At 36.5% G+C, this 26739-nt stretch overlaps 1 protein-coding gene across 5 annotated transcripts in view; it reads left to right on the forward strand.

Moving 5' to 3' along the window:
* Positions 1 to 26739, forward strand: part of FHIT (fragile histidine triad diadenosine triphosphatase) — a 525883-nt gene that overhangs the window by 96 nt on the left and 499048 nt on the right. The window lies entirely within an intron of this gene.

Here is a 26739-nt window from a genome sequence, read left to right on the forward strand (position 1 = left end):
TGTTAATTTCCCCCCTTCTCCCTGTCCCCGCTGCGGTCGCAGCAGGAGCAGTGGGCGGCGGGCGCTGGCGCTGGCGCGGAGCCCGAGGGCAGCGCTGCCCGCTCCGTGAGGCGGTGCCGCTCCCGCGCCCTCCGCGCCCGCCGCCCCCTCACGGCCCCACCATCCTCCTGTCCCTCCCCGCCGGATATGGAAATGCCCTCGTGGGGACGTTTCGCGCGAATTAAAATTGTTTTATTTGCCCCTCGTGGGCGCTGCTGTGGTCCCCCGGTGAGCGGCGGGCATCCGGTGTGTTACAGAGATCCATAAATTCCCATGCTCCAGCAAGGCAGTCGTTGCAGCAGCCAACCCATGCTTGCATCACTGAGACTGAGCTGTCGCTGAAGTTTAAATTTCTGTGTAAGGCAGTAACGCTTAAAACCATTTCAGAAACTTTACATGCTTCGTCGAAGTGATTGATCAAGTGCTTTTATACCAGTTCCTAAATGATTTTAGCTCAACATGGGTAGGCTGCCTGACAATACCGTATACTAGATAAAGGTCGCTATGTTTTTCCGAGGATACCATGTATCCAAGGGGTAGGTTTATATTGTAGTAACTCATTTCAGAAATTAATAAAATCAAGATGAAGGACAAGAAAAAGCCCCACTCCCTATCCCCTCCCTAAAATAGTCCTCTTGCTCTTGGCTGTAGGATGGAACCTAAAATGTGAGCACAGAGATTTTCAGCTAAAAGTTTTGAGACAAAAAAATATTTTAGGTTTAAATTATTTTTTGGGGGTGTAGTGTAATTAAAAATCTTACATAATTTCATAATCTTGAAAAGAGGAAAATACAAAGTTCAGTTCCAAGAGCAATTGCGCAGTATGTCCGCCCGTAAGCAGTTTTTAAAGTATTAATTTTTGAATGTTGGATTTTGGTGATTCAGATAAGGCATTACAGAACATGTACTAAGATCTTAATTTTAAATTGAATCACTGAAATGTCTAATGGAAAAATGGCATTAAATATTTTGTCTTTTTCCTCAGGCTTATCTCCAATAAATAGCAGGTCCCCTGATTTTATAACCTGCATTCACATTTCTTTTCAAATGCACTTTTAGACATTCTGAATAGTTTTAAATCTTTGAATGACAGGAAAGTACTTTTCCTATCTTTAAAAGTTACATTCTGTGTGCTGAAAAATTCTACACACACACACACACACACACACACACACACACACACTGCTTTTATCCTGTGTTAGGCAAAGTGCTGGCAAAAGCTGAGTTTAGTTTGCTTGTCAATTTCACCACTTACTACGAAACCTTTAGTTTATTTCTTGCGGCTTGTTTTTCTTTTTTTTCCCTTGTGAGACATTTCGTCAGAGGTGCTGCTAATTTCATTCAATGGGAGCTGTTACTTTTCCAAGTATAGCACTTCTAATGCAAGTTCTAATTCAATCTCTTCAAAATATGCCTTTATAATAATGCTAATTTAATTGGTATTGTAGTATTGAGAAAACTTAGAAGAATTAAGGCAGCAATATGTGAAAGCTGTGGAGCGTACTTATTTTCATTCACTTATTTATTAAACATTTAATCCTTTATTCGGATGCTTTTATTCAGCTTATAATTTCGTTTTCTTTGTTATGGTTTATGTCTCAGTCTTAGAGTGCAATGAGAAGAATGTGTTACACAAAGCCTGTAGTCATAGTAAAGTATTTTAGTTTGACAGTATTTAATAGTATTTAGTTTTGACATTTTAGTTTGAACTGTGTGTTTGCAGTTTCCATTGACTTTGCTGGTGACCAAGTGAATACTTTCACATGCTGGGAAAATTGGAGAATATAGAGATGCTATTGGAAACAATGGGTCAACTCATATAACTTAACATTGCACATGGGATTATCCCCTTGTCTTGCATATTACAACTCTGTATGTACTTTATAGGATTTGCCTTTTTATAGTTACAATGTATAATCCTCTCATTCGTTTTGTCATCTGTCACATGAATCCTATTGTGAATTTGCAGAAAATTGAATTACTCAGTTTTATACATGTCAGTCATTCTTTCTTCTCCAGTCTCTGCAGCTTCAATTATGTCAATTACATTTATTTATATTATAATTTTGCTTGTTTCTGCAAAAGTTAAAAATATTGTCACTTTTCAACTTTGTCAGCTGATCTGTGTATAGAATGTCTTTAGTGTGTAAATAAACAACTTCAGACAAATTGGCCATGCTTACTACAGAGAGCCAAATGTTGATATATTAAGTCTCCAAGAAAAATGTTGTTGATTTCTGTAACTCAGATCCTAACAGGAGAATTATTACAAACTGCAAATTGATTACTTTCAGATATTTTGGTGCTGTGTAGGCATTGTTTTATTTTGTGCATCAATCTAAGTTGACCAGTATCATCCATATTTTCTCCTTATTAAAATAATATCTCAAGTGTCTTTTTTGCCTTCCTATAGATTTTTTCTCACTTAGATTTAAGTTATTCTTACAGGGCTACATGGTTTTGTTGCTTTGTTATTTCCATAAGCTCTAGGGGGAGATGGACGCTTTAAAGAACGTCTTAATAAATTACATTCATTCTTCTTGTCTTTCTCCACTCCACCAGTAATTTATCAAGTAAAACTCTCAGACATGTTTGATGCAACGTGTTCCTTGTGCATCCTTGCAGTTTATAACTCATGTTTTCCAAGTGCAGTGTTCAAATGTGTATATAATTGTGATTTTTTTTTGTTTGCTTGTTTGGTTTTTATTTATTTATTTATTTAAAGCCTAACCAAATCTCAGTTTGTTTTGTTTGCTGATAAAATGCCTGCTGGGTTCCTTTGGGTACCAGCGAGGGAAATATGATTGTCCCTAAAGCAGCAGGATAATTCTGAGTATCCATGGTAAACAGTCAATGTCAGAATTTGGAGCCTTTCACTTTTGCATGTAAGTTTTTGTAGTGAAGAATTACCTCTCCACATAATAATGTGCACACTACGGATAAAATTGGCTTGTGTGGGAAAAGCAGCTTCATAATCAGCATTTAGAAAGCTTTACTGGTAAAAAGGAAACTTGCATTAGTTGAATGTGGTTCCTGTTGGAAAGGGTTGGATCTGGCCCTGATTGTGCCTAACCCAGCGCCCTCAGTGTCCCTGCAGTGTCACTGGGGACTGTGCAATTAGATTTCATTGGTGCTCTCAGTGACTCAGCTGTTGAAAGGGTTTCGCAGAAGCCCTTAATTAAGACTAGCTCCTCCTTCCTTCCCTTAAATTCCAAGGCAGTCTGCTAACTGTATTCCTACATGGAACAGACTGGAAAAGTGCTGAAAGGGCTCTCCTCCCCCAGTGCTTGGACTGTGAGGGGGAATCCCAAGCTGTAAAGGGCCCCAGAGTGGAGGTTCCTAAGACTGTAATCCCTGAGGGGGATATGTCAGGGTGGGAGGGCTGAGGGTACCTGCAGAGGGGAGTGGGTGTGTGCATAAGGCCCTGCAGATTGTTACAGTAACAGGGTTAGAATTATTCAAATTTAGAGAGCGCTTCTGAAGGCCTGCTCCTCTTGGAAGTGGCATGGCTGTTCTAGTAGCAAACTTGAAAAATTGTAAAGAGGTCTTGGGAAAAAGAAGCTAGTTTTAATCTTTTGGACAATGCTAAAGAAAATGTCCTTATTGTGAGATTTAAATAAGCCTTTTTATTTTATTCAGACTATGTGCTTCTCCTCTCATCAATCTCCACTGCAATACTGAATATTCCCAGTGTAGCTCATCAGATTTGCATTGTAACACATAACAACAGCTGCATTTTTCTGCTTCACATTTGTAGCTACTCCAAAGTACAGAATTTCTGTATTGGCACTGCAGTGATGTCTGTTACTTTATCAAAATAATGCTCTGTCTTACTGCATGAGGAGCCAAAAACATTTGTATCAATTCTTCTGAATGTAAAGGTTTTTTAGTATTAATGTTTGCAGAGATTTAGCAAGGTCTTAAGTCACTGAAAATCTGATGTGTCTGGTAGGTATTGGCCTTGGCAGGTGTTTTGTTGTTCAGAAGTCATTGTATACTGAATTGTTGGAATACTTTATATATGTCATTTAATTTGCTTTCAAAGTTATTTCTGAAATGTTAAAGAATAAGGCTTTAAATTGGCATAGTGTTGATGCTTGGCACTAAGTAAACATATTATTTATCCTGTTATGCAAATACTGAAAATTAAGTACGTTCTAAACTGTTTTGCTGGATTTGTGCATGAGTCTTAACTGAGAACTAAGAGATAATGAAGGCCTGTTAGAAAGCAGTAGGTAACACATGAGGCTTAAATTTGCATTTAGTTGGCATTAGGAAAGAACATCAGTGTTCTGTTAGTGAAAACAAAATAATGATTCCTTAATTCGGTAGGAAGTAAAGTGTTTCATAGAGACTTTGGATTTTGAAATAGCTTTTAAATAGCATTAATGCAGTAATGTTTTTCTAGATGGTCACTAAAATGAAAAGGTGCTTGATTTTGTTGTTTTCTGTTGTCTTTGTTGTCACTACTTTTGATGCTTTACCTGTCTTTTGCTACCTTCCCGATACTTCCCTTTCAAAAAGAAAAAAAGGAAAGAAAGGAAAAATCATTAACGTTGTGTACTTTATCCATGATCTTTTTGTCATTTTTATGAATCAAACCCAATAGCTTCATTACTTGCTCGTTTAATATACAGTAGCAGAGCAACCTAGATGACAGTCTTTAGATCCCTCTGTGAAAGGACTTTGAAATTACACTTGCAGAGAAATGTATGCCTCCTTTTTATTTCTTGTGACGGGACATCTAATGATTTCAGGCTTTCAGTCTTTTTTTAGTGCATGTTGTGTTATTGAATATTTAAGAATCATATGGTTGTGATGAATCCTATTTCAGAAGAGTAGAATTTGGTTCATTGCAGAGAAATTTTCAGGTGATACTTGTTTTTAAAACATTCAATATTAGATAAAGAGAGGGAAAGGACAGAAGAGAGCTTGCCTAAATCTGAGGTTTATGAGTCTCTTAAGTCTTATTTTTGATTAGGCAGATGTTTTGCTGAAGAAAATGTATAGGCTTCTTTAAAAATATGGTTAGGTTCACATATTTATTGGAAAACCAAAATGCAGACAGACAGAGCTTGAATGAAGACCTAATGGTCTACCTAATATTTTCCTAGAAAATTTTAGGACCCTGGACTTCAGCTTCCATTGCTTTGCAAACTATTATCAATTAAAGTGTTCAGTTATCATTATAGACTGGTGCAAGACTGGTTATTTGCCTCTTAAAAACGATTGTGAAATGTTGGTAGTGAAATATTTATATTATAAATGTAAGAAGTTTTTATAAGTGCAGCTATCATGAGTTGTCCTACTAAGGGCTGAATTGGAAAAGGGAGAATACAGAGAGTATTCTTGGCAGTCCCACTGTAGCAATGCAGCTGTTCAGTGGGGGATAGTAAATAGCTGTGGGGTGAGAATACCTGCTTGTCTGCAGCTTTGTAACAAAAATGAGGATTAGTGTTTGAAGTTCTATGAGAGGATTTGAATCAGGAAAGAGGTGTTTGGATATTGAAGCGAAACAGTGCAAAGAATCTTGGGCAGGATACAATTTGAGGTACTTGAAGGTTAGACAAAACAGTGCAGTTGAGTATAGGTATTTTGATAGGAGTAATCAAATAAATGAAAATTACTTTCTCGGGAAAACAAGTTTTTTTAAAGGTGTTTGTTTGCCTAAAGATGTAGAATATTGCTTAAAAATTTGAAAGGAAAATATGAAACTAAAAGTTCTATTCCATTTGGCAGCTGTTTTTCCTTTATTTTTCTAGTGTAATGTTAGTTTTTGATTGTGTATGTGAACATTCATTGAATATTGAAAATAGGAATACAAAGGCAGCATTAGAAATTATAAAATCATTCTACATTATTTCTTAAATGTTTTATAGTTGTTATAACACATTGTAACAGGTTCTGTTGTGTGTTGAGTCTGGATGATGTAGTTATCAATAATATTTGCCAATATTGTAAGGAGCCACCCACTGCACTCAGTGTGATTTATTTCCAGGTGCCAGGGTCTCTGTAACTCTGTTTGCAAGGTCAGAATGCTTCACACTGACTGACTGTGCAAGTGTCTGTGCACAGTGATCAGCTCCCTTCTCAGCCTTCCTGATAAGCTGAATAAATTAAACTCCTTAATAGGAATAGATGAGGATATCAGATAGCTGTTGCAGACAAGCTGTAAAATTCTCTGTGAGCAAAGGAGAGAGGAGAAGACCAGAATAGTGTGGCAGAAGAGAAATGTGGTTTTTGCCATAATCTGAAAGGGTTGGCTGGTCTGCAGCAGTTTCAGAGAATGAACCAGTGACACGCAAATGGAGGAATGCTGTTCTGGAAAGCTGTGTTGTTCATGATCCCACCTCTACGTGTGTTAACTCTCAGCAGAGCTGGTTTTCAGAACGCTGTTTCTTGCTTATTGTCTCAGAGGCCACGTCAAATAGTACCAGGTGAGCTCACAATGATCTGAGTCTGGATAAGGGGATCAAATTCTTTAAAACACGTTTGACTCATCTTACTGCTCATAAGAATTACAAGGGTAGTGCAGTCTACAAGGAAACAGCCAATACAGAAAATTCATTTGTGAGCCATGAATGCTTATAAATTCATGTAGTTAATAGTATTTACTTTATGTTTCCTTTCCAGCTGTTCTAAGTGGTTTATTAAACTGAACATCTCTTTGTAAATGCTAAGAAGTGAAGCTTTAAAAGCACCCAGGCCAGGAGTAATTTGGACTGCTGCTGTTAGATAAAGTGCATTATTTGACAAAGCTATGTTGTCCTATCACATCCCTCAACTGGGCAAATAATTAATGAGGCTCTCTGTCCTGCTCACTGTTGCTTTTTCTCAAAAGTACCAAACCCAAACTTCAGCTTTTAAAGTGTCTTTGTTTAGTTGCATTTTGCTCTCATGCTATCTCTTCCAACTTGGGCAGAATCCTCTTGTTGCTGTTGGCATGGAAGTTCTAATTCGATGGAGGTTGAAAATTGTCAACCTAAACAGGGCATTCAGCTCCCCATGCTAATAATGCTTATTTCATCAGGCACAAGTAATAGAACCACTTGCAGTGACCTGTTTTGGGGCTTGTATAAAGTGTAAGGTCTCTTTCCTTGTTTTTTCCAATCATTACAAGCAATGGTGAGCTTTGGTGGCTCTAAATGCTGTTTAACTCCTGGTGTAACATCTGTCCTTCCACAAAGGAAGGTGCTGCCAGCTAGTTCAGCTAAGGCTCATTTGTTTTTATTTCTGAGAACTTCTGCTCTTTGTAACTAGAGATTTTTTTACTAGTCAGCGCTGCTTGTCAGGTTATTTATGCTGCAGATCTTGATATTTTTTAGTCATTACTCTGAAAAATCTAAGGTAATCAATGTAATTGAGAAGCTTTAAGCAACCGCTGCATGCTAGGTGATCAAGGAGGCAACTACAGGCCGCTCCTACAAAACCTAATTTTTAAAATATTTCTGTAAATTACCTTTTTTTTTTTCCTTTTGTTGTCAAGTCTTCATCTTAACTGAGACAGAAACGTGGATAACTGGCAGAAGGGACTTTTCTGTCTAGAGCTGAGTTATGCACCTTAGCCTGATATTGAGGGAGTAGAATTTAAAATAATATTTAAAGATGGTTTTATTTTGGTAAAATGTTGTCTTTTTCTTTCCTTAAGTAGTTTTGTCATCTTTGTGTTACTACAAGGAACCTGAGACAGACTAACATTGTGGAAATCTGATTAAAATTATCTGTGCTGTTTCAAAGGTCAGGCACACTCAGTGAATTTGCTTTCAAATTATTTTGTTTATTCTGTGTACGTATGCATCTTGAGCTCTATAAAGGTCAGGAGAGGAGATTCATTTTGGAATTTAAAATAAGTTGGGTTTTTACTGCTGATAGCCCTGGTTAGTTTCATTTGAACTAATGAAAATTGTTTCCCTTTGTTGGTTTTGTTTTGCTGTCAGTTCTGTTTTTCTAGTGAAACTTGTTTGCAACTATGAAGTCTACTTGAAAATAAGACAGTATTAGTAATGCATTTTTAAAAAAAATATTTTATGTGATCTTAAAAATTAAGTACTGTTTGTACAAATTAAATAGTAGTCTTACTTGGTTTTTGGTTTCTTGACTTCTTTAATTCATCTGATAGACGAACTGTTTTCTCAACTAGAATAATATATTTAAAGGATACACAGCGTTTAACTGTCTCTTGCCACAAATGGTTTAATAAAACAGGCGTGGTGATGCAATTCCTCTAGAATTTATAAGAGTCCTGCTATTCATGTTCAGGTTGAATAATATAACCACAAAAGGATTCGTGTGTGTGTTGTGAAGCATAACTAATTGCAGTTTTTGGTCACAGAAACAGTGACAATTAGTAAGGAAGTGGGCTTCTATTAAATACAAAACGAACTGCTTTGTAAGAGCCTAATTTTTGTCCTAAACCAGGCTGTTCTACAAGCCCCCTTGCATTCCAGTTCTGTCTCTAGAATGGTTGAAATATTTGGGGTCATTTGACACACAAAAAAAATTTAATGATACTTGTAGGAATGAAGAAATTTTCAAAACAACAATAATGATTTTCACTAAAAAATGAGTACATGTTTCAAAGTTTACATTCATTTGAGAAGTCTTGAGCTGTTTAACCAAATCAGATTTTCCTGCCAAGAGCATTCTGACATACTCTTTTCTGACTTGAGGTGAAATCTGAATGAGGCAGAACATGCTGATTGAATGAATTTAGTACTAAAACTTAACAAAACTCTGTGTTTCAATGCACATTTTACTGGAAGGATGGACAAATTTTGCAGTTATATCAGAGGCTAAGAAAATTTTTCTAAGTCTTTTTATGTGTAGAAGAATGTAAATCTCATGTGGGCAGCTGTGGTGCTTTCAGAAGTAAGAAATGGATGTCGTTGTAAGCAGAGCACTCATCTACCTTTCCAAAGATTGGTTCAGTGTGTATTTAACCTGCAGCTGCTTCAGTCTGTGTGGATGTAACCAAGCTTGGCCATTAGTAGCAACACACTGGTTTCTTTTTAGTTTATGAAAAAAAAAAGTTTAAAAAATTGCTTTAGTAAGTCAGGTGTTTGCCCAGGCTGGTTGGCTCTAATTGCATAGAGCAGACTTTGGACTGCTGGGTGCCTCCTTTGAAGGACACAGAAAATAGTGTGGCCTCAACTGGGTGCCTTTGCTTCTGGGGGTTTTGCCAAGATGCTGCTCCTGATTTGAGGCTTTTCTTTTTCTTGCCTGCTTCTTACTAATTAGTATAATTTGCAATCTTCCCTCCACTGATTCATTATATTTGGTAGCAGGCACTATCATTTTTATTTACCTAAGTGTTTTCAATGAGAAAGATTTCTGTGTTAGCTTTTCCTGTTTTGCTGTTTGAATCCTAGTCCATTAATTAACTTCATTGTTTTATACCTGTTGTGAGATGTAGCCTTCTCAGTGCTGCAACTGAAGTTGTAGCTGTTAGGCCTTGACAGTATGATTTAAGAAAAATTTTAAAAAATTAAAATTGGGAATTGTAGGATACTTGAATTAGAATATATTTTATAACATTATACTCCAAAACCCCAAGCATTGTGTATACTTGATTTTCTTGGAAAAATTGCTGTTAAATAATATGTTATCCTGTTTTTCGCTTTCCCAGGTGCCAGGGAAAAAAAATGGCTTCTAGTATTGTGATATTAACACTTTCCATGTCATGATAGTTCTGATGTGTGGCTGGTTTTGGGAAGACTTGCTTAGATGGGATAAAATCCCAGTGTGATGGATGCTGTGATGGCACATCTCTGAGAGGAGAGCTTGAGGGTAAGAGTTACAGACCAAGTATCAGGATCTGAATGCAGGGGAATAGAGAAGAACAGAAAGGAAGAAATGGTGGAAATATTGTTCTTTAGAGGAAGATTAATAACACTTAACTTTGGGACCGCTATGTAAGGGGACATAATCAGGATTCTGGTTTATATAAATACTTTGGATGCTACTTGGAGCTTCTAAAATTACTCTATTATTTTCTTCCAGAACTGTGTTATAGCAGCAGCATCTAACTGTGATATAGAACCACATTCATATTCATATACTTACATGTAATAAAACATTTGTACCAGTGGAGATCTTTGATATACAAAAGAAACTCTTTTGAAAAGTTTGGGGTTGGTAGTAGATTCTGAGGTATTAGGTACTAAGCATCCTGTGAGATTGGAATCCTAGAATTAGAAATACCTAGTCTTTGAACTTTTTGTTATTATTTGATACTGAGACCAGAGCAGTGGCTTTCTGTGTATGGAAATCTGGTGTATGGTGTGACTGTGCTATTGTGGGCACTGCATAATCATGTACTTTGCTGCGTTTGCAGGTTTATTTTATTCTCATTAGGAAGCTTATAATGGCTATTTCTCTTGCAGTGTAGGAGTAACTTCCTAGATAAAATTCTCTAATGGATGGTTTCAAACTGGTGTAGCTTTATCTGAAAAAAAGATATATGTATGTATTAATTTTGATGTATTGAATCTGTTTGCTGCCATGTTGTGGTGGATTGCTTCGGTTCCCTTGGGTGCTTCTTATTTATGCTGTGTGTGCCATGCAGGCGATTCTGGGCAGCATTCTGGGACTCTTCCTTTCACATTCCTGTGGATATGGACTGCAAACAATAGAATCTCAATCTGAGCACAGCTGATGTTTTCTGAAATACAAAGCACACAAGTGCCTCGCTGTTCCTGCAGTTGTGTGTGCACCTGGGATGGCAAATATCAGTGGCTGCTCTTGTCTTCTGGTGACAGCACTGCTGCTTTTGTGCCTGTAAACTCCTGAGGCTGAAAAGTTGTGGCTGGATTCTTCCTTTGAGCATTATTCATTCTGTCCACATATATCATGTGTTTCTCTTGTTATCTGCTTAGGGTTCCATGCTCAAAATCAGCTGAATTAGTTATGCATTTGTTGAATTCCCTTTTGTTTTGGGGAATGTGTACCATGTCTTCAGGAAGTTTGAAGAAAAAGCTGGAGAATACAGAGAACTAAGTATTGTCGGTGTTGATGAAAAACATAAGTCAGAAAAAGAATTGAAAGCATTGTTTAAATAACTTCCCATAAATGTGTAAGATTCTCATTAGTCCAACATCAGAAGTCTAATGAATATTAATGAATGAGATCAAAGACATTTAGAAATCAAAGCAAGTAAACAACAATTATTTTTAACAATTATATTAGTTTTTAACTGCACAAAAATACAAATCATCTTAACAGGATGACTCCATGAGGTTTTTCTTGAAAATATTTTTCCTGAAAATTTTTGTGTTGAACTAGAAAGGCAAGTATGTAACATAAACTAGAAAAATAGATACATCAAAACCTGAAATATATAAAATGTCTTCATTATGCTGTATCGAAGTACCTAAATTAAACTGTGGAGTCTAACAGGCTGGGAATTTTTATTTGGCCTGAGTCCATGATTTGAGCTTGACTCAGACTGTCAACACAAATTGGTAAATATTGAGAAGAAAATTACTTTTGGATATCTGAGACCTTTACTGTTTCCTTCTACATTTCTAGTACTTTTGGACTAAATGTATCCGTGCTGAAACATGTACATAGTGTAATTCTGTTAAAAAAGATGGGTTTACACATCATTTAATACATTCAAGATTTTGATCATCAAATATCAGAGTATGACCAGAACTATCTTCATCTCATTATCTGCTTTTCCAAATCTTATCTAGAACCAGCATGTGGTGTGACCTGTACACAACAGTTATTTAATCTTTGAACAGTACATGCTTGTAATGTAGCATGGGGTATTCCAGCATCCCAGTATGATGTGAGTAAATCTTCCATGACTGAGGAAAATAATTGGAACAATTTATTAAATATTACTTTTCATTTATCTTTACATTTTTACTATCGTTCATTTAATAATTCTTTTATTTCACTAAAAATAAAAAGTTAATTTTTATATGAGATGGTGATCTAAACAAAATAATAGGTATAGGCATGAGTTCTGGCATCTTTTATTTTTATTCCTGCAATTAAAGAAAGCATTTTATATCTGTATAGTTTTCTTTAGAAGTCTGTGATGATTTTAATGCATTTAACCCACAAAGGCCATAATGGTGCTAAAACTCCAAAGGCCCCACTCCCCTGGTACAACATGGAGAGTGTTGTGCTCATAAAGCACCCACTTGCTCTGGGCAATAGTGACATTATTTGACAGTTTGTGATTTCTACGAACTTTAATGGCAAAGAGGATCCTTCAAATACTGTCAGAGAAACAGTTTCATTTTGAACTTGGATATAAAGCTAATGGTACCTAACAGCTTTTAGTGTCACTGAATCAAATTCCTCAAGTAGAAAGAACGGGTGACATTCTGTTTTAAAGTGACCGTATGTTTGACCCAGTTTGGCGATGGTGGTGTCATCACAATTGTATCTTGCTGCTGTAGGCCCTTGCAGCCTGACAGGCGGAACAAGTTGCTTTAGCTCACAGAGCTCATCTGTCAAACTGAGCAGCTTGCAGGTTTCTGTTATCTGAATGAAATGTGGAGCCAGGACTTCTCCCTGATCCCTGCCTATCAGCCTAGTCAGCAACCTGCTCACACCCCATTCACATGAAATTAAATGGTAGAAGAAGAGAGAATTAAAAAAAACTCTTTCCAGAGATGCAAATGTAACCCACATTTAATAATTAAATGACATGAGGTTCAAAAATAATAATTAAAAAAAAATGTCCAGGAACTAGATGGAAAGTTAATTTCCAAAGAAGAATTGCAATTTCCTTATCTGAAATGAGAGATGGAAAGCTTTTAATTGTATATTTAAAAACTAAAACTCGGAACAGTTTCATAATTCGGTAGGGCAGTGACAGGCATCTCTTTTTTTCATCACAAACACTTACTTAGCATTGAAGTGTTCAAGCCTTTATCGAGATTTTATTATATTTTCCCAAAATAGTGCATCTAGAATTTTGTACCTTAGGCCAAATCTTGCCGTAATGTCTACACTCTTTGTAGTTCTGTGATAGGAGCAATGTTAGGGCACTGAGTTTGTGCTGGTTGCTCTTTGAAGTTCATATGTGACTGACTTGACTGCTTTGTTGTTGCAATGACCAATTTTTACTTGTTTTGAGAATATTGGCAAAAGGTGCACAAACCATAATTCTTAGTAAATGCTGATTTTCCTATGTTAAGCATAGGAAGAAATTTTTCTAGTCTATGTCTAGTTTTAAAAATGTTTTTACTAGAGTAAAATTTCCAAATAAAACGTCAGCTAGTAACAACCACCAACAGATTTATGTTTGTTATTATAATAATGATTGTGGCAGTCGACAAACAAAATGATTCATATGTGACACATGTCAGAAATGGCTTCTGGTTTTCAAGAATGAGATAGATTATAGTTGGGGAGAAACCTGTTAATAATGGTTTGTTCAGAGTGATGCTGTACAACATTATCCAAAAGGAATACACCAGTTGGTATTTTCATCATGGAAATGATGAGCTGAATCACCCCAATCTAATACAAATATGGAATGTGTGGTGTATGCATGAATTAGGAACATATTTGTATCTTTGGGTTTCACAGCTTCAGTGGAATAGAAGGGGTCATTCTGTGATCGATGGATTTGTGGTGAATTGGACAAGATCTGAGAAAATGAGGATTGTATTTATCACATCTAAGGGAATGTCAAAGTGTGTGTCTGCCCATAACCCCATCAGAGGTAAAATGATGACACTGTGCCTTTGGGAGATACCAATCAATATGATTGTTGTGAAGCTCAACAATGACTGATGCCATTCTATCTGATGAGCTCTGGGGGTGGCTTAGAGGGCTATGGAAAGAGAAAACAAAAAAAAAAAACCCATCAGGTTTGTACCCAAGACCTGCTTGGCAAAAGTTTGAAATAAGTCTCATGAAAATTAAATGCAACATAATGTTCTAGGTTTGAAAAATTAGATAAAGATGTTCAGCTGAATTCTGTTCACCTGGTCGTTATAGACAGCATGTACACACTGTATAATCATTGAGAGCATGACACAGAACCAGAATGAGTGTGTAAGGAACTTTCCAGAGTGCAGTTAGTTGGGAAAACCAGTAGTTCTTGGAAGTTAAAAAAAAAAAAAAGAAAGAAGTTGATGATAATTCATTCAGGAACCTCACTGGTTTGCTCCACAGAAATAAATCCTATGATTTCTGACCAGAATAAATCACTGGCAATGTCACAGATGAAGAATATCCAAAACAAACTCAGAAGTAAAATGTAAGTGAACAGGAACATTTTAAACAGTAGAAAGCTGCTGCTTCTGTCACAAAACCTGTAACATATAAAGGCTAAAATATATTAGCCTTTAGTTCTTTCTTTTCCCAGTAAGAACTCTAAAACCTGAATCAGATTTTTTGTGGATAAGAGTGAGAGATTTCTGAGGGAATAACCCAAATGCATGCTGATAAAAACATGCATATATAATATATATAGGCACACTTAAAATCTCTCTATATATTTTCAGCAGTGGTAAAGACAAAAGCACCTGAAATCTGTGGTGTTATTTCCTAACTCTGAAATTCCTAGCAAAAAGATACACAGCTTTATTCCTTGACTTGACCTGGTTTTGTTGGAATGGGTATCTTACTCCTTATGTAGCCAGCTCTTGCTAGTCTAAATAATTTGAAGAATCATTATATTTTATGTGCAATTCTGAAATTAAAAGAGGGGAGAGGGTAGAAGTGGGAGTTTTTTTGGGAGCAGTAATGAGGTGCAGGCAGGAAATAACTCTCCATCAATTTTTCCAGGAAAACTAAGGAAAGACTCGAACAATATTGGTTTTGCAGAAATTTGTGTTTCTTTTTGTGCTAAACTTAGATAAAAATTGTACCTAGGGTTATGAGGTAGAGATTCATAGTTGTAGAGATCAGAAGAGATCACTGAAGTTTTTCCTTTGAACTCTTGCATGGGGAATGTAAATTTCTCTCATTTCCCTCGATGGAGGCTGGTACCGTGCTCAGCTGAAGTGGATCTGCTGGAAAGCTTGCCTTTATTTGCAGAGGCTGAGAGGGAATGAGTGACCACTTCCTTTGGTAGTTAGTTCTACCTGTTTGTTACTCATCTTCCAGATTAAACTTGGGGTTGTACAAATTGATCTTTTGTCTGTGTTGAGTTGTCTCGCTCACGTGCAGGGCAATCCCTTTTAATTTCTGTGGCAAATTGTCATTGGCCAAAATTGCTTCAGCCTTGGCTCCCCTCTCCATGTACAGAACTGCTGGATAAGTTCCGTGTTAGTGACCAAACAATGATGTCATTAAAGGAGTAGAGGGAAGCAACATCTCTTTGCTTTTTCCATAAAGTACTAGCTGTACAAAGTAAACATGACTATTAGTGTATAGAGGATACTCTAAAGGTAGTGTATTTCTTATATTGCAGTGACCAAGCATTGCCTTACATCCTTTGTGTTACATTCACATATCTGCATGCAGAGATTAAAGATAAAACTGACAGGACAACTTCTTTAGCTACCTGGCTTACCTATCAGACAAAAGGGCTGAGTGATAGAGGGAAAATATAAAGAAAGTTGATATGCTGAGGGTCTCCAAATCTTAGAGAATAACTGCTGACTTCTACTTTGTTCACAGTGGTTAAGTTGTGCTGGTGTAATTATGTTTGCAAAGATTAATGCCAGTGTATTTAAAAATAAATGCACTGGTCCTGTGTCTGCTCCCTAGATTAATAATGCCAGGTGGGAAAAACAAGAAAATTGAAAGTGACTTTTTAATGGTTCTTCTGAATTTGCATATCTTGCTTATGTGTGCATCAAGGATTTCGATGGAAAGCAGGAAATTAAGATCGATAAGGCTGCATAACTGTGGATTTTCACTGTGTATTGAGTGGATAAATACCTAAAATTTAGGTAGCAGAGCATAATAGTGTGTATAATATCACAATAACTTTAGTCTTTTAAGATAGTTCAGCATTCTGTACTTGCTCATAAACGTGTAACAGGATTGTTCTTTGATTAATAGCTAAAGTAGAAATAGGGTGGTCTTTTTGCTAAAAAGTGGCTGGATATTATATCAGGCAGCCTGACAAAGACCCATTTTCATCAATATGCTATTTTGCTGAGATTCAGGTATGTCATAAACTTATATTTGTTTCAGCAACTTCATCTTTTCATTTTTCACTTCATCTTCACCTTTTTCTGTTGTCACATTCAGAAAGTTGATCTGGGATAATTAAAGCAGCCTGCAACATAAAATAAAGATGTAGAAATTCAAGATAGTCACATTATGCAGTGAAATTTAAATTTATATGAATTTGTATTGTTGTAAATGACTGTGATGAAGTGCTTAAAAACTGGTTAAATACCAGATTTGTATAGCCCAGAAGAAGCAAATGTATGCTATGCTGTGGTAGGAGTTTGCTTTTTTTTTTCTGATCATGTTTGCCTTTTATGACATGGTACATTAATTTTTAATATATAGGCAGTTGAGCTGTTAATAGGTAAAAAAACATAGAAGAAAAAAGAGATTGGAGCAAGCAAATATTTCTAATAAATAAAAGTATTTTCAAAGGAAAACATTTAAGAGAAGCTAGAAAGTGGAGGTCTGTATGTGGCAGCAGCACTCTGTAGGTTTACAGCTATTTGTACCTGTCTAATCTTTTTATCTAAAGTTATTATTGTGTTAACTGTGGTGTTGCCTGCCATAGTTGTCCTTGAACCAAATAACCTCCTTATAATTATCTTTAATTTAGATAGATTTGGCTTCCGTTTCATACTCATACATGCATACGCCCAGTTCTTTCTCCTGTCTTTATTTGGGAACAGGCTGAAAATGTCCATTCTATCCCTCGCAATACCTGCGTCCTTTAGGTGGCACGTCTGCACAGCTGCTGTCAGGTGCTGTTTCCTGCATTAATTGTCAGACTTGCTTTTCCTTGGAGAGATCCTGGCAAGAGGAAAATTCTCTGGAGAGGCGGTGGCTAATTCTGCCCTAGTATGAGCACATTTCCTAGATGCTCTAGTCATGTAGATAGAAACTCACCACACCTTTGTAGTGAGCAGTGAATACAAGCCAGCTCTGTCCTGAAGCTGCTGTCTCACCCCTTTAGCTCTGAGTTCAACTCAAGCTGCTATGATTTGCCCCTTAGCATTGGCTACTGATCTGGGTTTGATATCAAATTAAGAGAATCGTGCAGCTTTTCTTTGGATTGAAGAGGCAGTTTAGGTCTGTCCTTAGTGTGTTAGTGGGATGTTAAGCACACAGGCTGGGTGAGCAGAAAATGGCAGTGAAGCGTCTGGACTGCAGAACCTTGTCCTTGGCTGTAACAGAATTGCACGTGGTGATCTCTGTGTCTCGTTGAGAGCCTGATTGCTTTGCTTTTGAGCCCTGAGCAGCCCTGGTGAACTGAATCAATTTATCTTTTTGTGAGAATGTGTGGCTTGAATTCCTGATTCTCTGGGCATATTTGTGTTTGAGCTGATATTAGTCTGGCTCCAGACAGAGGAAACAGGAGCTCTGAAGGGAACTTAGAGAAGAAAGGAATGAAGGGTCTTTCCTTCTGTAATTCTATGCTCAGTTCAAGTAATCAGCAGAGTTAAGAATTACAGCAGTTCTCTGTCTTGTTGGTCGTTTTTATAATGTGGAATGTGTATTTAGAATTGTTTAGGTTGGAAGGACCTTTAAGATCATTGAGTCCCAACATTAGCCAAGCACTGTCACTAAACCATGTCCCTAAGTGCTTCATCTGCAGTTTCTGTATTTGAATATAGAATGCTGGTGTAACCTAGAATGTATGAAATGTAGGACTTGCTTATCATGTCATTGAGAATTAATTTTATGTACTGTCAGTTTTAAAATAGTCTCAGATTTTCCAGATGGAGGAACAGTGAATAAAGTAAAAAAAAAACAAAACAAAACAAAACAAAAAAAACCCTTAATCACTGGCACATCACTATCTGGCAATAACAGTACTATTTATTAGGCATAAAGATGGAAAAATTCCATTTGCAAAGCAGCACACTATGTATTCACATTTTTTTACTGCTTGCACTGCAGTGGATCTAAATTTGACCAAGTATCTTTGTCATTGAGAGGCAATAAATGTATCCCCACTAATTGTTTCTAATGCATTTCTTTTAATTTATTGTGGACATAAGAGTTGGAAACACTGAAAGTTGCTCAGATTTCATGAAAGAGCTGGAGAAATCTTGCCTTGAAACAAAACAGGAGTGTCAAGTTCCTAGAGGAAGAAGGATGCATTTTTATAGATAGTTTTGAAAATATAATCAAAAGACTTTGAACATATAATTGCATTGACCAGCATAGATTTAATTTGTTAAAGTAACCAGCATAGATTTAATTTTTTAAAGTAAATCTGAATTTGGAAGCGGATAACTTTGGAAACCTGCTATGTCCTGTAGAAAGAAGCATGGTAGAATGGGAGTGTGTCGTTAATGTGTCCTTTTTAAAGAGAGAATATTTGTAGTACCAGAATACCAATTACGTTATTGGCCCTGCAGAAGAACTGAAAGGTGATTGCCTGAATTAAGGTGACATTGGGCGTGAGTGTGATTGAATTTAAGTTCCCTCTTACCAAACACAATTGGTAAGCCCTTAGAATCTCCAAATAAATACTTGTGCTTTAAGGTCAGTCCAGACCTCATGGATTGCTTTTCCTTTCCCTGATAAAAGCAGATGCAAGCATGCCAAATTGCTTTGCTCCGGCTTAACCCCAGCACTGTTTGAATTCATAAATGCTACAAAAGGAAAGCTTATTACCACATACGACGGTGAAGTGGGGAAATGTCATGCCTACCTAATCTATTTCCTGGGAAGGGTTGAAAAATCTTTTTATTCTTTTACTAAGACCTAGAGAATAAAGTAAGGACTGGATGTGATGCTGATAATCAAAGATTGTCTTTCATATTTTAAATTGATATCAACCTTGTATTTTCTGTTGTCTCTGATATATTTTCTCAGAAATGAGACAGTAAAGGAACTTTTTTCTGTATTGAATTATACTGATATACTGTATTTAAATGGCTTTTATTTTTTTAACTTATTTTACTTATTTTTTTACTATTAAGCAGCTGTTTCTCTGAAGCTCTTGGTTTAAGGATAAATTGTTCAAACACTGGCACATCGTTTAGCAGATGAAACAAAGCAGTGCTGCATTTGGGTTTTATATGGTTACTATAGCAGTATTAGAAAGGGCATCAATGGGAGCTTTGCTCTGAATTGATAACAAGTACATAGTTTTAAATAACTTAGACAAGAACAAAACACTCCTAAAATAGAGTGCTTGAGGGGAAAGTGGGTTTTCACACTGTAAACAGTGTTCTTTGAAAGCTGGGAGAAGGAAAAAATACTGTAGCAAAGTACAGTAAGTTAAATCATTACATTAATTGAACATTTGTCTATTTGCAGTGTTTTTGCTTTGTGGATGTCAGTAAGATGAATGGCTGAGAAAGGAAGTGAAAGGGAAGTAGTAGTGGGTAAGGTTCAAAACAAAGTAATTAACATTCATAGGGTGTAATTGTGGGTAATGTGTTAAGTTCACTGTCCTGAAGATGGTTTAGTGGTGTTGTAAACTGCTACCTGTAATTGACTTAGTAAAGCTACAAACACAAATTTTGTGAATAATATGTTCCTCAAGTTTTAAGTGAAGATGTCTAACATCTTGTATTATATCCATGAATCTTATTTTATTTCATCATAAATGTTTTGCAAAATTTTACTTCATTGTAAAGTTGAAATTCTGCATCTAACAGGTCTTGAATCCTTTTCTTTTGGAAGGTAATGCTTAAACCTGAATGCCTCTCATTGTAGTTCTAAGCCTAAAATAGGGCAGATATTTCTTAAGCTATTTGGTAGACAGTCTGTCAGCCAATGAGATATTGACAGGATTTTATAGGATGCAGATGATGGAGGAAAACGTAGTATTTCACTGTTAGCATTTTGTTTCTGATGACAATCCAGTTATTAGGTTGCTGGTTTTCTCACAAAACATAGCATGTGGCTACCTAATTAGATTGCTTTAAAGCCTGTTGGAAATGCTGATAAGTTTCTTATAATCCTTTTGCCTTGGGTTGCTGTTGTTAAAGGCTAACTTGTCAGTCTTCGGGGAAAAAGGCTTGTTCACTGGCCTAAACATGAAAAATGCATTATGCTTGATGTTCTGCTTGATGCTCTTGGTTAAAGTGTAATGTGCAACAGAATTCTTTCTATGCTGTGGCTCTTGAAGCTGTAGCTGCTGGGCAATAATGGCAAAAAGGTGCTCAGACTACAATTATAAGGACTCAATCATAGTTGGTAAGAGATTAAACTTTAATCATTCAATTAAAGCTTTTGGTGCAATTTTTTAAAAAAGAATATCAGTAATGAAAAAACTTGGTCTGGGTAGGAGTGTGTTATTTGACACTGCAAACAGCATTGTCTTTGTACAGCATACTGCACATATATTGCACTGGAAGGGTTTGCATTTAATGAGCTCCTTGAAGAAAGTGGAAGGACTTTAGTTTTTTAATATGCTTTAAATTGTCCACGAATGAAACCTACATGTCCAAGGCTTCACTGTACACTTTTAGCTATTAAAAAGGGAACCCACATTTCTGTGTGAGAGCAATAGGACTGGAATATGGTTTTAGGGAATTGCTCATTTAAAGGTACTCAAAGGCAATTGCAGAGAAATGAAGTCACCAAGAAGATTTAGTGAAGAGCTTTGAATACTTAACAGGAAAACTTGGCACATTCGAGCCCCTCCAGTTCATGTAGCCCCAAGGTAAATACAAAATTAAAGTTTGAAGCTATTCAGTTGTCTTGTGAGCAAAAGCAGATCCAAAACTGGCATGTATTTATTGTTTTATTGATAATACTTCTGAAGAAAAGCTACTGAAATGCATCTTTAACCCCACACCACATTTTTGTATCTCAATCTATTCTCCATTTTCAAATTATTCAAAGAATTTCTTGGAATCTCCGCCAATCTTCTCAAAGAAAAGATGTGAGCAAAGAAGGTGGAAAATAGCTTGTTTGTTCCAGCTGCTCTCCTGGAATACCCTGTCTGAAGGATGTCTCAGTCCCAGGTGAGCTGAGCTGAGTGCTTGCAGTGAGTGGTCAGGAGTGGCTTCACTGTGCAGAAACTCAAACTTGGGTTCAGTGCCACAAAGTGAGGATGACTTTTGGCCACGTTCTTGTTATGGAATGTTGTAGTCTTTTTGGCCTTTCAAATGTTCGTACTAATGGTTAGAACACAGAAGCTGCAGTAGCCAACTGATTCTTTTTTCCCAATATCACCATTCTGTACTCTGTGTGGGGAGCATAAATCCTTACTGTAATTCACAAGAACAGTTTAAAATAATAGGCAAACCTGTTAACCTGCAGGTAGGTAAACCTCCTTATTCTTGTTATCATGAAAATGAGATGCTGAATAAGACAGCAGCAGTCTCAACCTATTATGTTTTATGCTATTTGAGTCAATGCTTTATAAACATTTGTTTCAATAGATTCCTCTAGTAATACTAATCATTGCTGCTGTCACTGTTTAAATAATTTTGCAAACTGGATTTCTTCCAGGAAAATCTTTGCTGACTTCCAAGCCTGGGCAATGGTGAAAGGTCCTAAAAAGGACTTGCCTATTTCTTATGTGTTTAAAGACTCATTATAAGAATAAAAATTTAGTGATGAATACAGAATTCTAATTTAATTGGAGAGTAGTAGAATGCAATTTTTTCCCTCTTCTAACCTAGAAACTGAATTTTTTTTTTCATTTTTTTTCCTACCTGACAAAAGCTAATTTAAGCCAACCAGATTGCACATCCAAAATGTACAGAAAATTGGTCCTATTTACAGAGTATTGCTCCCTGGGTATATCTCTACTTCCCCTCACAGGACTGACAGATGCCTAAATGTAAGAGATTGTTCTTGTCATGGGAGGCACTGACACAAATTCAGTTGTGTGGGTTGTTGGCTCTGTCTGATGTTGTCCCTTCTAATGCTACTGAACAAATCACCTTGCACAAGGTAAGCAGCATGCCCTGTCTGCCTTTTATTGAAAGCTGTTTCTTCTGATCTGTCATGTCATGATATGCTGTTTGAACAGTGTTCTTGAACAGTCTTGTGTTCAAGCCAAACTTTCACAGCAGTTTTCCATTGCAGAGTGATCTCATATGCAGCATTTGACTGTGGATGAGTATCAAAGGGCCTATTCACTGCAACATGAAAGGCTTTTACCTGCTGTGACTAAACCATGTTAAGTTGTTACAGACGTGCAGGTGTATCGTGTGTTGGCAGGAGAGTTCAAGCATAAATACCTTTGTTCAATCACCAGGTAATGAAACCAACAAACTTGATTTGTCTCCTTCGTGTGAATTAAAGAAACAGATTGACTAAGGGACATCTTGCTGAAGGAGCATTTGCTTCTAAGGAAGTTCCATCTTTCCTTTAAACTATACTTTGTTCACTATATTTTGTGGGTCTTATAATCGCATGTTGTTCAGAAGAGGTTTACTGTAAACACTGCATAGCGTGCTCACAGTTGTATTGAAAGAGAATGTCATAAGCTACAGCTCTGTTGAACTAATTAAGTACTTCCCGGCTTTGTTAGTGTTCAGAAGACTTGACAAGAGTAGTGTTCTACTTTCTCCTGTATGTTTTGAAAAAGCTGCATTGTAAATGATACAAGGACAAATTTTTTGCTAGAGTGGTACTTTCTGTTGCACTGCTGACCCTGATGAAAAAGATAAAAAAGTCAGTTCTGGTCATTTTTCTCATTATCAGCTGCCTAATTAAGTATTTCCCTATGCACATTGTACAATAAAGTCATTTTGTAAAAGTAAGGGAAGGAAGACGTTCCTGTTGACACCAACACACAAGGTGTTGGTACAGAAATATGCTCTCCAAAGGAGGAAGAAGCATTAACAGTCTTCAAGAGAGCTTTTGGAACAAATAAAGGTATGGGCAGCCCTCTTTCTTGGGAGGGGACAGTGTGAATGAAAATTTAAAACCCCATAATGGATTCTCTGTACACTGGAGTGTCCATACTGCAGAGTGCCATGTTTTGAGCTTGAATTCTCAGAACAAGTTGGCATGGGTAGGGATGAGATGTTCACTTTTATTAGAGCTGTATTCTAGTTAAGGCTTTCCCTAGGTTTTCTAGAATAAGTAGGATGTACTTGGGGTGTGAAAATGAGATGCTGGTTTGCTTGAGAAGGCAACAATTCAGAGCATCCTGGAGGTTTTTTTTTTGTTACAATGATGATGTTTTCATGTTTTGGTAGACACAAAGAGGTGGAAGGATCAGTGGCAAAATACAGTTGTCTTCAGTAAGATGAAGTAGAGTTAATAATGTATTCCTCTACTTGAAAAACTTCTGAGAAATTTTTCAGAAGATATTTTGATGAGTTCAGAGAGAAGTTGGTAGTATCATTAAATAAGTTGACAACTTCGGTAATCAGCTTTTTGGTATTATAGCTCAAGGGAAAGTCAATAAACTTTGATTCCCAGCATTAATGTAATTATTTTTCCCCTTTTTTTTTTTCTTTTCTGGCTCCTTCTGCAGAAGACTGCAGTAATGTAATATCAGATGGCCAAAAGCAATTCAGTGTTCAGAAAGTCAGTGTCCCCTAGGATGACGTACAAATGTAGGAAGACTGGGGGTGGAATAAATCATTTTCTCTGATCTTGTTGGGGATGAAATTATTATAGAAAAGCAAACGTAATTCACTGAATATTCTGTGAGATAGAGAAGTATGAATCTCCTTTGATTATCAAAGGTCTTTTTAAAAAGTTTGTTTTCCCCTTCCCTACAGTATTTTCCTTACACAGTATACAAAAGTGTGTTCTCATTGCCACTTGTTTTGGTAGTTGTAATATACTACTTTAAGTCAGCTGCTATGCTACTTTAAGTCAGCTGCTATATTTTGGTTGATTGGGCTAATTGGACTTTAATTTTCATCTTCTCCTGACCTTGGCCTAGTAAGAAATTACTTTAAATGTTTCAGTAAGAAAACTTGCATTGTATTTCATATTATTTAATTATACTGATATTAATGTACTCAATTTCATTCTCATAAGAGAATATAGGACATTTGAGATGAGTGAATCATTATAATATAAATGCCCTGGTGAATAGTATAGGCCTAAACCCACAAAAGCTTGATCAACCTCCTGTGAAAATATTCTTTTCTATTAAAAAAAAAAAAAAGAATATTAAAGGTGATGCACTGAATCTTTAAAATGAAACCTTTCCATAGGTTTATCATCAGTGTGGTTGTTTGAGGCTGATAACAACATTCAGTTGGAAGTGTCAGGTGCAGCATTAAAGGTGTGATTTCAGGTGTAATGTAGCAGCTGTGGTCATGTAAATCTGCTTTCAGGCACATAAACAGCCAGCAACTAGTAGCCAGCAGAGCAGACTGGCTTTAGTGCTTGTCTCAATACAAGTCTGCCCTGAAGAGTCCAGCACTAAGAACTTTAACTGGGCAAGTACAGCTTTATGTAATTCTTTAATTTTTATAATCTGGGGTTTGAGATGCATTGCTTTTCAGTTTAAGCCTGAAGTTGCTTAGAATTATCGGTTATTGTTGTGAAGGAATAATGCCCCAAGTGCTTAAATATGAGGGTAAAAAAAGATATCCCCAACTGACTTAAGTGTTTATGTTCCAATTTGGGGAGAGACTTGCCTTTGAATAAGGTGGACACTTTTTTATCTCATGAATTAAATGAACAGTGAGAGACACTGAATTTACTGCTTGGTGGTTACTCTGTAGTTATTCCCTGGGTAAATATTTGTAGAGCACAACTAATCCAAGATGCTTTTTTCTGCACTTCCTCAGCTTACACTTACAGACACCCAGAGAATCAGTAGATTGTGTCATGGTTGTTCTCCCTTTTGTCTATCTTGGTAACTTCCCCAGAAAAACAGTCTTAGAGCCGTGTTAGTACAGAGGAACAAGTTTCACAAAGCAGGTACAGATTTGGATGATGCAGCTGAGCGTGTCTTATAAATTTCACTATGTGCATTATCAGACAGTGAGAGTTTGGTGACCTGTGGTAATTAGATTGTGTGATCTTGCAAAAGAAGAACCAAGCTCACATAACTGGCTTAGGTACTTTGAAAAATGGTACTTTTTGATGTTTATCTTATACAACTGATATTTTCTGGCATTTAATAGGGAAAATATTTTATTATGTCTAAAACTAAACCTGAACAAAGTAATCTAAATGTTTCTTCCTTGTGGTTTTGCCTTTTTTTTTTTTTTTCTTATTTCCCTTTTGGAAGAAACTGGTAATCAAAGTAGCAGACCTCTAGCTGATATGACCTGTTTTGTGTAGCTCTAAGTAGTGGTACACTTTGAAATGCTGGCAGGCCTTGCATAAACCAAGAGCTGATTTTTCTTGTCCCCTGGCAAGAAAGCAAGATCACGATGCTTTATTATTGAGGCAGGTCCTTGAGTAGTGTAGCTAGACCTTAACAAAATTTATCAAATGGAAACTTAATTTCTGCAGGTAGTAAAACTGTGTTGAACTTCTATTATTGTTGTGTATGCTTTGTTTTTCTTGTGTCACTTTCTTAAAGTGGTTGGTTTATTTGTTTTTTTCTGAATGCATAATTTCACCTTTCCCGAGCATTTTACCCTTTGAAGTTATCATTAGAGTATTTCCTTTGGCAGTATATTTTATTGGAGCATTAGCAATGCAGTTGAGTCACTGAAAAATGTGGAAGCCATAGGCACATGAGGCTTGCCTGGTAGTTTTGTGTTAGTAATAGGATTTTTTTAGTGGTCTTTAGTAGAGACAACTGTCAGTAACGTTTACCTTGGCAAAAACAAGGCATTGGAAGTAGAATAAGCCATAAAGAGAATATGTAGGTAACACATGATGATGGTGCTTATTAGCAGATGACACATTTGCATGTGAAACAGATTGGATAAAGAGCTGTCCTGTACACTCTAGTTCTGGAACAGCCAGTGCCAGTTGATAAATATGTATTTAATGGGCTTAATGACTTTTTGCTTGATTTCTTGAAGAAAGTCTGTGGTTACAGTTAATGATAGCATCACAGTATTATCTTGCATGGTGACTCCTATTTTCTACTTAGGTATGTGTATATAGAGATCATTAAATTTCTATTCATGGTGCAAGCATTTACATAGGTACAAAATCCTGAATGACCAAGCAAATTTTATAGTTTGAAGTAATCTTCCACAGGCAGTTGACTGTATGACTAATAGAATTACATATGCGTAAAATTGCTTTTACTGGAGAAGCCAAAATGCAGAATAATAGCTTGTCAAACTGTCATTTGCCAGTGAGAGCGTAGATTTTGTAGTCCAAATTAGGTTGTGTTCTTTTTCTTTTTGTCAGGTCACATTCTAATAACCATATTGTGCATTAAACCCTGTGATTATCTGAACACTTGACAGATGGTAGGATGTTAATTTATATGTAAGAGACAGTGATTGCCTGTGCAGTAATGGCATTCAACAAAATATGAAATGTCAAAATTCCCTTTTTTTGTTATGTCTTCACTTATTTCAGCAAGGTAATTCTAACAGAGGAGTATTTTGTGTAGCTAAACATATGCTTCATTTACTAGTATTAACAGGTTTTGGAGTTTTGAATCTTAATTTTTATATTGAGAGGTATTTACATGACGGTCTAGTGTACAAGAAAATTGTAGAGTACAATGAAAGTGAAAGAGGTTATTACATTTATGAATCTAAAGTTTTTAATATGCAC

Source organism: Vidua macroura, chromosome 13 (assembly GCF_024509145.1).
Source record: "Vidua macroura isolate BioBank_ID:100142 chromosome 13, ASM2450914v1, whole genome shotgun sequence".
In the NCBI taxonomy this organism is placed as follows: Eukaryota; Metazoa; Chordata; class Aves; order Passeriformes; family Viduidae; genus Vidua; species Vidua macroura.